The following is a 10,253-nucleotide window of genomic DNA, read 5'->3' as shown; positions in this document are numbered from 1 at the left end:
TGGTGCTGTTGAGCCAGAACACCATTCCGGTACTCTTTTCTGTAGGCAGCAGTGGTGTAATCAAGCACAATAGGCAAGCTAAGTCACATGACTTGCATCTCCCGCACAACTGTCTGATTCAGTCAGTAGTCCTCTTGATGCAATGAAAAGGAACGTCTTCTATTTTGAACTACTTCTTTAAGAAGCCTAAAAATGCTGAGTAACTGCATCGACTGCAGCAGTGGACACAAACACAAATGAAGCTGGAGAAAGACACTGTGGAAATACTTGTAGAAATTATATACATGCATTGCCAAGTATATGTGTTACAGAAGTTCAGTATACAAATACAATGTGACTTTGTATAATTCTTGTTTAAGAAAATCTATTTTAGTGGCGTTCTAGTACGTTCAGATTTGGGACTACACCACTGGGTATAACTGGATACAAGAGACTACATTCTCCCCTGTAAGTATTGTACCTTAACATTGAACCGTCTGGTTATGCTCTAAAAAAGAATTGAACTCTTGTTGCAATACCATGATAAAAATATCAGGTGACACTAAATACTTAGGTGAAAAACTTTATTAATACAAATTTTAGTGACACAGCAAAAACTCTCATTTTCAGACCTGACCAGCTCCGAGATGCAGGGAGTTGATGAACAAGCCTTCATTTGTTGCTGCACAATTAGCCAATCAGGAGATCAGCTTACTGCACTGACTGGGTTGTGTGGTTGGGAGCTGACGTGGGTATGTAGTACTCTTAGATTGACAGAAATGAAAGGTATATTTCTTAAAAGCTGATATATGTTCCATACACACTTTATAATTTATATGTATACGGAGGTGCCACTATAACCAAGATGGCAGTTGTTATGGTGTTCTTCAGTTTTCTGGCCTCATTACCCACACATCCCTTCCTCAGTCAGTGCGATATTTACCCTCAGGAGCTGCACTGCTGCACAGCCCTGTCTCGTGGGGGTGCAGAGGGGCTCGGGTCAGTACTCAGCATCGCTGCTGTCTGACCAGACTTCAATTCATCCCCCTTTTTATCTGTGGGAGAAAGAAAAGAAGAGATTATACATCAGTTATTTTTCAACCTAATGTTCTCATCTGCATATGTTGGAAATAAAGTGAAGGCACCAAATCCCCTTGTGAAATGTACCCAGTTGGCTCAAAAATACAAAGCAAATTACACCTTAAAGAGGAGGAGTAAATCAGAATTGTATTCAATCTTCCCCTCTTCTCTCCTTGCAGTTAAAAGCAAAAAAAACTGAGAGACGGTTCTGTTGGTCCTTCTCTCCCCATAGCTGTCTGTCAGTTCAACCAAAGGCTAGTGATTAAAGAGCTGAACCTTGCTAATAGAGACGGGATTGAACCTGCTGACTCCAGATCATTTAGATGAGCTTAATTTACAGAATTAGCTTTTCTCAGTCTAGCTCAGCTTAAATAAATAAATAAATAAATAAATAAATAAATAAATAAACCAACAACAACAACAAAAGCAAAACACTGAAAAGGAAAATGTTTAAAACAATAAAGGCCTGATTTACCAGTATGACCACAATAAAACACTGATCACTATGTAACACAATTTTTGTTCCTGGGTAGTAAGTGTTATTTCCTAATTGCTTATGCCTCAAAAGTATAGAAAATGGCTATTATTCCCCACAAACTTTGCTTTTGTGACCAGGACAGTGATATTTTGAAATTTACCTATTTCCAATGAGAAAACGGGCGAATTTGTGTCTTTTCGTTCACATAAAGTCAGAAAAAAACAACATATGAATCCAAATTAACATGTATTTGTACTAAAGTAATACAAAAATGACTACAAAAGATTTAGAAGTGAGTAGTTTTTCGAGATTTACGATTATACTGTAAATCACTTTCACGAATCAGCCCCCAAATATAGTCTCCCATCATGTTCTCGTTATACTGTCCTTGGTAGCGGCGTTCAAAGTCCAGTATATCCTGGTGGAAGCGCTCGCCTTGCTCCTCCGAGTACGCTCCCATGTTCTCCTTGAATTTATCAAGATGAGCATCAAGGATATGGACTTTGAGGGACATCCTACAGCCCATTGTGCCGTAGTTCTTCACCAGAGTCTCAACCAGCTCCACATAGTTTTCGGCCTTGTGATTGCCCAGGAAGACCCGAACCACTGCGACAAAGCTGTTCCAAGCCGCTTTCTCCTTACTAGTGAGCTTCTTGGGGAATTCATTGCACTCCAGGATCTTCTTTATCTGTGGTCCGACGAAGACACCGGCTTTGACCTTTGCCTCAGACAGCTTAGGGAAGAAGTCTTGAAGGTACTTGAAGGCTGCCGAGTCCTTATCTAGAGCTCTGACAAATTGTTTCATAAGGCCCGATTTGATGTGCAGTGGTGGCATCAGCACCTTCCGGGGGTCCCAGCCGTACTCATCATACTTCAAGGCGTCCAGCAAGGTCTTGATGCTGTTGTAATCCTCTTTGAGGTGCACAGAGTAAGCCAGGGGAAGAGACGGGTACTTGTTACCATTATGGAGCAGCACGGCTTTGAGGCTCCTGGATGAGCTGTCAGTGAAGGACAGTATAACGAGAACATGATGGGAGACTACATTTGGGGGCTGATTCGTGAAAGTGATTTACAGTATAATCGTAAATCTCGAAAAACTACTCACTTCTAAATCTTTTGTAGTCATTTTTGTATTACTTTAGTATAAATACATGTTAATTTGGATTCATATGTTGTTTTTTTCTGACTTTATGTGAACGAAAAGACACAAATTCGAGTGTTTTCTCATTGGAAATAGGTACATTTCAAAATATCACTGTCCTGGTCACAAAAGCAAAGTTTGTGGGGAATAATAGCCATTTTCTATACTTTTGAGGCATAAGCAATTAGGAAATAACACTTACTACCCAGGAACAAAAAAAAAAAGAAAATTTGTTACATGGTGTTATCTGGCATTATCCTGGTAGTTGACCTTGTCTTGCCTCCCTGAAACGGTCATCTATTAGAGTATATCATATAATCAGGGTACCACTGCTAAATTAATAAACTGCCTGGAAATAATGTCAAGTAGATTTAATTCCATTTATCATGAACACTGTTGAACTGATCTCCATGGAGTCTGTGAACAGCCATGACGTGAAGAGGGGCTTCAGACTGAAACAAGAGGAAAATGCTATTGTTTAAGGAATAACATCAAACCCCCAAACGCCCTAATACATGATATTTGCTAATCAAGTTAATCAGACTATTTTAGCTATAAATCTCCTGATGATATTGGGGTGGGGGACAGGGTTTTATATATAAGCCTGTGGTCTTGCATCGTATCCCCCAGCACAGGGCTCCCTCACCTCTAACCTGACTACATGACGATGTGTTGGGCGTCTCTGGCTGGTCCCCCTCATTGACAGCAGCCGTAATCTTCCTCACCACGTAGCTACAGGCTGTAGGAGGGAAACAAGAGTGAAAGAAACATGTCAACAGTGAAAATGAATTATAGAAAAGCAGCTGATGTGAGAGGCAGCTAGGTTGTTGTGTTGTTCCACTATATCTGTTATAGATTCTTATTGTAAGAAAGCTCTGCTTTATTTTTTAACCGCAATAACATCTTTTTAAAAATAATAGTTGAGCTAGTGATCAGCAAGGGTTGGGAATTTGATTATTTTAGAAGCATAGACACAAATCTATTGCTATTATTTTAAAATAAATATTACATTGATTTTTTTTTTCTTTAACATCAACCTGCATGAAGCCTGTTGAATCAGCCTGACCAGCTGAAAACCAGCACACTACCAGCTCTGACTAGGATAAACCATCTCTACTCTTTGCTGGAATTTTTAACAGGGGTTAAAAATTTGTTAGGGCTCTGGACTCTTGACCGGAGGGTCGTGGGTTCAATCCCTGATGGGGGACACTGCTGCTGTACCCTTGAGCAAGGTACTTTACCTAGATTGCTCCAGTAAAAACCCAACTGTATAAAAGGGTAACTGTATGTAAAAAATAATGTGATATCTGTATAATGTGAAATAATGTGATATCTTGTAACAATTGTAAGTCGCCCTGGATAAGGGCGTCTGCTAAGAAATAAATAATACTATGCATTTTTTTTGCATTACACATGGAGCTACATTTTAGCATCTTTTATGTATTATTATTATTATTATTATTATTATTATTATTTATTTCTTAGCAGACGCCCTTATCCAGGACGACTTACAATCGTAAGCAAAGCAAATACATTTCAAGTATCACAGTACAAGTAATAATAAAATTAAGAGCAAGATAAATACAATGACTTTGGTTCAAGCAAGTACAAGTGTGACAAAATACAATTCAATAATACAGCAGATAACAGTGTCAGTGATAGTTACATCAGGATATGATTAAATACAAAATACTACAGATTAAACACTTGGCAGATTACAGTACTCTGAAGTACAGGATTAAATGCAGTAAAATAGGGGGCAGATAAGAGCAAGTAAAGCACATTTAAGGAAGGGTGATAAGTGTCCCAGGGGAAAAACAGAGGAGTTCTACAGGTGCTGTCTGAAGAGGTGAGTCTTAAGGAGGCGCTGGAATGTGGTCAGGGACTGGGCAGTCCTGACATCTGTAGGAAGGTCATTCCACCACTGCGGAGCGAGGGTGGAGAAGGAGCGGGCTCTGGAGGCAGGGGAGCGTAGAGGAGGTAGAGCCAGTCTTCTAGTGCAGGCGGAGCGGAGAGGTCGAGTGGGGGTGTAGGGAGAGATGAGGTTCTGGAGGTAGCTGGGTGCAGTCTGGTCAAGGCATCTGTAGGCTAGTACAAGAGTCTTGAACTGGATGCGAGCGGTGATAGGGAGCCAGTGGAGTGAGCGGAGTAGTAGCCAGTAATGTAATATTGTTAATTTTATTTGAACCAATTAATCATTTTATGAACAATAGACAGTCACACTTGAAAAATATACTGTGCTCTCAACAATATGGAACTTACCTTTAATGAGAAGTCAGACCATCTTTGCTAGCTTGGCTGTTCTGCCTTGGTTGGGAAGTTTCAACGTTTGATGTGTGTGAAGTTTTTTATTTAGCGTCTCTCTCTCTCTGTACCTCCACTCCCTGCTTTATGGAACACTCTGTAATACAAAATGACACTCACGAGTGTAGGGAGGGGGCTTGAGTTGAAGCCTATTGTGTAACAGAAGGAGGAGCTTAGTGGAATTCTGGGAGTTTGCATGTTCTTTATGTAAGAAAATGTTTGCGAACTCTGAGAATTGTAGTCTTCTCTATATAACAGACAGCAATACATCCTGAGAGATGAATAAAGTTCTTAAACTGGGACAGTATGGAAATATTGTGAATAACTTCCAACTTCCAAGCTATGCGGAAGCGATAGGGTTTTTATTTTTTTATTTTGGAAGTTGATTTAATATCATATTGAAAGTGAATGCAGAGACTCATGGTGATATTCAGAGTGGAATCTTTTACTTTCAAAAACAGTTTTTGTGAATAAATTATCTTATTGTCTTTGTAATTTCATTTCTACACAGCAAGTATAGTTATTACATTACACAGTAGCAATTCAATAATATCAAATTCCGAGATTCTATTTTATTGTTGATTTCTGCTGTAAAGCTAGTCCCTTTTCTGCCTAAGAAAAGTTAGGTTACTTACCGTAACCCTGGTTCCCTGAAAGAGAAGACGACCACCAACGACATTATGTATGTGATAATGCATACCAGAGCCGTCGCGAGGGAGAAGGAATGGCAGCATATGAGGGATGCATCAGAACCGCATAACCCAAGGGTTAGCAGTATGAGCTTACACCCTCAAGGACCCTCGTGCATAACGAAGGCAGGGCAGGATGGAGAAAGTACACGACGTAGCCCAGCTAGCCACAGTACAAATATCGGACAGCGAGGCCCCTCTGAAGAGGGCCCAAGATGTAGCCAACCCTCTAGTGGAGTGTGCGGCTACCCTCCCAGGTGGGGGTAAGCCAGCACCATCATACGCAGTCGAGACTGTGTCCACAATCCAATGTGACAGACATTGCTTTGAGGGGGGCTGTCCTGGGGTCCATATACCGTGACAGACAAAGAGCTGGTCAGTATGACACAGAGCTCTTGTTTTATCCAGGTAACACCTCAATGCCCACACCGGGCAGAGGAAATTCAATCTCCTATCCTCCTCTGAAGCAAACAGAGGTGGATGGAAAGACTCCAATTCCACAGACTGATTCATGTGGAAGGCTGTAATCACCTTGGGGAGGAAAGCAGGGTTTGTACGCAGTGACACCCTGCTGCCATCGTCCCAAATACATATACAGAAGCTGTGCACCGACAGTGCCTGCAGCTCACTGACCTGCTTTGCGGAGGTGATAGCCAAGAGGAAGGCAGCTGTTTCAACTCTATGTATAGTCTCAAATGGGGCCTTCCTGAGAGCACAACAGTACAACATCAAGGCTCCATTCAGGGAGACCGGCCCTCCAGTACATGATCTAGACTCCACTCAGGGAGGACATCCCTTCTAGGTGGACATAACCACCGAGTGCCCTTCAGAAACCAGGTCGCCAGGGAATGGGCACCTGGGGACACCGAGTCAACAGGGACATGGCATGCAGATATAGCTGCCAGGTACACTTTTAGCGTAGAAGGGGATTTTCCTGCTTCCAGCAGTTGTTGTAGGAATTGCAGAACAGCTGCTATAGGGTAAGAGGTAGGGTCATGACCCTGGGTCACACACCAGTCTTAAATATCTCCATTTGTAGGCGTACAACGACCTTGTGGAGGAGGCCCCAGCGTTTTGCAGTGTACCTACGACCACGTCTGAGAGCCCTAAAGGGTCTGCCCGGTTCTGGGTGCCAGAGAGTGCCTCTCACCTGACTGAGGATATCCAGGCGTAGTGGGATCTCCCAGGGCTGGCCTTGCAATAGCTGGTATAGGGTTGAAAACCAGATTCTCCTGAGCCATCTGGAGAACTGTCGTCTTCTTTCTCCGGACCATCTCTAGGAAGGATGGGAGCAATAGAATTGGTGAGAATGTGTACAAGTGCGTCCTGGGCCACTCGTGGACTAGGGCGTCGACGCCTAGTGGACCACCAAAGCGGTGGAGGGAGAACCATAGGGGGCAGTGAGTCGTCTCTGCCGTGGTGATGAGATCAACTCGGGCTTTGCCAAAACGCTCCCAAATGCTCTCCAGTACCTGAGGGTGGAGCTGCCATTCTGACGGATGAGGACCCTCCCTCAAGAGGAGGTCCACCGCCTGACTCACTACTCTAGGAAGGTGAACAGCCTGGAGGGATAACGGGTTATGTTTTGCCCATGTCAATAGTTGGAAGGCTATGCAATGTAACCCCGGGTTACAATTGCACCCAAGTGTCCGAGGTGCAATTGTGCCAATATTGCAGCTGGTGTTGTGTGAAAGGGTGGGTATGAGGTTGCAAGTCTTCAGGGGCCCAGCTGGAACTGCTGAGGCTGTGGCGGAGCCTGCTGCAGGAGCTGTCTGGGGCAACTGCCTCCGGGAGCACTGTTGCGTTGAGGCCCCACGTCCGGCACTCCCCCGTCCTTGCAGGTGGGCCTGGCTGTTAGCTGCCGCGGAAGCCTGAAGGTGATGCCTCAGGTAACTATGCGGGCCAGTGGGGATTGGGACCGTCCGAGTCACCGTGCATGCCATGGGTGGACGCATATATACCCTTCACTGCTGGCCCGAAGGTATGGCCGGGAGAGATCAGTGCGTCCAGCATCAGGGATCCTCGCTTGGGACTGGCAAAGCTGCCTGCGAGCCACTACAAGGCTTGCCAGGCTTTTTCCCAGGACCTGGCCTTGGAAGCTGGAAATCTGGAGCAGCGTGCTGAAACTAGGGGCAGAATGCCAGGAAGGGCTGAAGGCTGGGCAATGGAACCTGCATTCTGAAGACTGACTGGCGCGGTTCAGGCACTGCCATCCAAGATACCTGGAGGAACTTGGAGGCACACTCCATGAGCGCCAGGATCAAGCTTGGAAGAGGGGAAAGCCCAGCATTTGAGGCTGTCTCGGAGCTGGGACCTGTCTTGAAGGTTAGCTCTTGGGTATCTCCTCCCTCCTCATCCTGAGGGAAGGAGCTACCGTCCCAGGAGGCTGTGATTGAGATTGCGTCCTGGTCTTCCTCGGCCACAGCCAGGTCTGGTTCTGAAACGTCCCGGGTGACCACCGGTAAGGGCGTGGTCAGTTCCGGGGCAGGTGGTAGCGGTGGAGCCGGGGCCAGAGCAGGGGGTTTGGCCTGTTGCCTGGCCAAATACTCCAGGACTTGAGCCATTTGGTCCTTCAAGCTGGAGATGTCCTGTGCCTGCTTTATGAATATGAGACGCCAGAGCCTGAGTGCAGGGAATACTCTGCGAGGAGCTCTGGGATAATTGGAGGATGGGGGAGACCGGGGCTCCCAGCGCCGTGGACGGTTCAGTTGATCCAGCTGGGGAAGCCCCACTGGTAAACCTGGCAAGTCTGCTGCATAGCACCCGAGGCTGGAACGCTGCACAGATCTTGTAGAAAGAAACATCTGTGATGCAGACTGGTGAAAGAAAGAAAGATTTAACGAAGCACAGTTGCTTAAAGATTAAAGTTCAGTTCACAGAAGCGGAGTTATTCCAGGGAAGTGGCAAGCCAACTTCCGGCAGTATTTTCTTAAAATAAAGTTGGGGAACTCCAGTAATCTTGAGTGAGAACTCTTTCATACAGACTCAATCACAGCAACTGGACAGGTTAGTACATTACCTTACCACGTTGAGAAGCAAAAGAGGAAGTGAGCTCCATGGAGTGACTATTTGTTCCCTCAGAAGGCGGGACCGAGGAAATCACTCCCCGGAGGTGGCCTATCGGCAGCTCTGATATAAAATGCTCAGTGAATACCTGACCTGTGCCAGGCATATCCCAAGAGTATTGCTGGTGGTCGCCTTCCAATTGAAAAGGAACAGCAATAAAAGGGAAATGCCATCATACAATAAACATGTTTTTTTAACAGGTTGCTTTCTGTTTTAAGTGATACCTGTCAGCTTAAAACATGTTAAAATAGAAATTTGGAAATAAAATTATTTGGGGAGACCTTAAGGGATCAACCCCACCCCCAGTAATTCGAGCCGACATTTGCCTCTTTTGCTGAAGGAAAAACATATGTTGTTATCAATATGTTATTTTTCTTCTATTAAATTAATAGCTGTGATAAAGTAAACTACTTATACCTTATATAGATATCATACATATGCAACAGATAACATCAATCTTAAATATGAATACTCCATTGTCTCTATTTTTTTTCTTAAACTTTGCAGGATAAAATATACTTCTTCTATAACACATTTAACTCAGAAATAAAAATAAGGGGTCACCAAATTAAAATGAGATTTATCCTACCTCTAAGGCAGTTTATTTAAATATTTTTAAAAGACAGATCAAATGAAACAAGGATGTGATTCTTTTTTTGTAATTGTTTTAAACTATTTGTATCATATACTGTACTCATATACAGTAACTATCAGTGTACATTTTTTAAAGAAATTAAATTGGCTCCTGGAGACCTGAAACGATTGTTTTTCATTATTCCTAAAAATAACATAAAATATATACTTAAAGAAATAAAAAAAAAAAACAATGTTCTGAAACATGAACTTCACAAATGTAAAAATAACTAGTTAATTAATTATTTTTTACTCTTCACTAAAATACGTTTCTAGAGGGTTATCTGTGGTGAACAGAAAGTGAATATAGACTTATTTCAATAGAAAATATGTTTCCAAATACATTTGTCATATTTTACAGCTCCTCCTATTGTTGTGATGGGCTATTTTAATGCACAAAGTGTTCAAACCACAACAAGCTCCAGTGCACTGCGTTGTAAACGTGACAGCGTTGATTTCCACAATAATAATAATAATTATTATTATTTGTTTATTTAGCAGACGCCTTTATCCAAGGCGACTTACAGAGACTAGGGTGTGTGAACTATGCATCAGCTGCAGAGTCACTTACAATTACATCTCACCTGAAAGATGGAGCACAAGGAGGTGAAGTGACTTGCTCAGGGTCACACAATGAGTCAGTGGCTGAGATGGGATTTGAACCGGGGACCTCCTGGTTACAAACCCTTTTCTTTAACCACAGGACCACACAGCCTCCTAGCTACACATGAAGCAAAATTTTTGCGTGCAGATATACAAATATCATGGATGAAGAAAATAGTTCCAACACAATATAATGATATCTGTATGAGCCATTATTGTTAGACTACAGCAGTCTAACCTCTTCAGGCAGCGAGAGTGGTGATTCTGATGAGAGGAAAAT

At 43.2% G+C, this 10,253-nt stretch overlaps 1 long non-coding RNA gene across 2 annotated transcripts; it reads right to left on the bottom strand.

Moving 5' to 3' along the window:
* Positions 1–546: 546 nt before the first annotated feature.
* Positions 547–7,065, bottom strand: LOC131737762 (uncharacterized). Of its 2 annotated transcripts, XR_009329363.1 has the most exons (4): positions 6,822–7,065; positions 4,941–5,079; positions 3,325–3,417; positions 547–1,034 (listed from the first exon to the last, which is right to left on the bottom strand). It is a non-coding gene; the product is annotated as an uncharacterized LOC131737762 (long non-coding RNA). The 2 variants fall into 2 exon arrangements; XR_009329362.1 differs by lacking the exon at positions 6,822–7,065 and having other exon boundaries at positions 4,941–5,420.
* Positions 7,066–10,253: the final 3,188 nt, after the last annotated feature.

This window comes from Acipenser ruthenus, chromosome 8, assembly GCF_902713425.1.
Source record: "Acipenser ruthenus chromosome 8, fAciRut3.2 maternal haplotype, whole genome shotgun sequence".
Classification (NCBI taxonomy): Eukaryota; Metazoa; Chordata; class Actinopteri; order Acipenseriformes; family Acipenseridae; genus Acipenser; species Acipenser ruthenus.
Note: the sequence above shows the minus strand (reverse complement) of the source record. Positions and strands in the feature narration are given on the sequence as shown.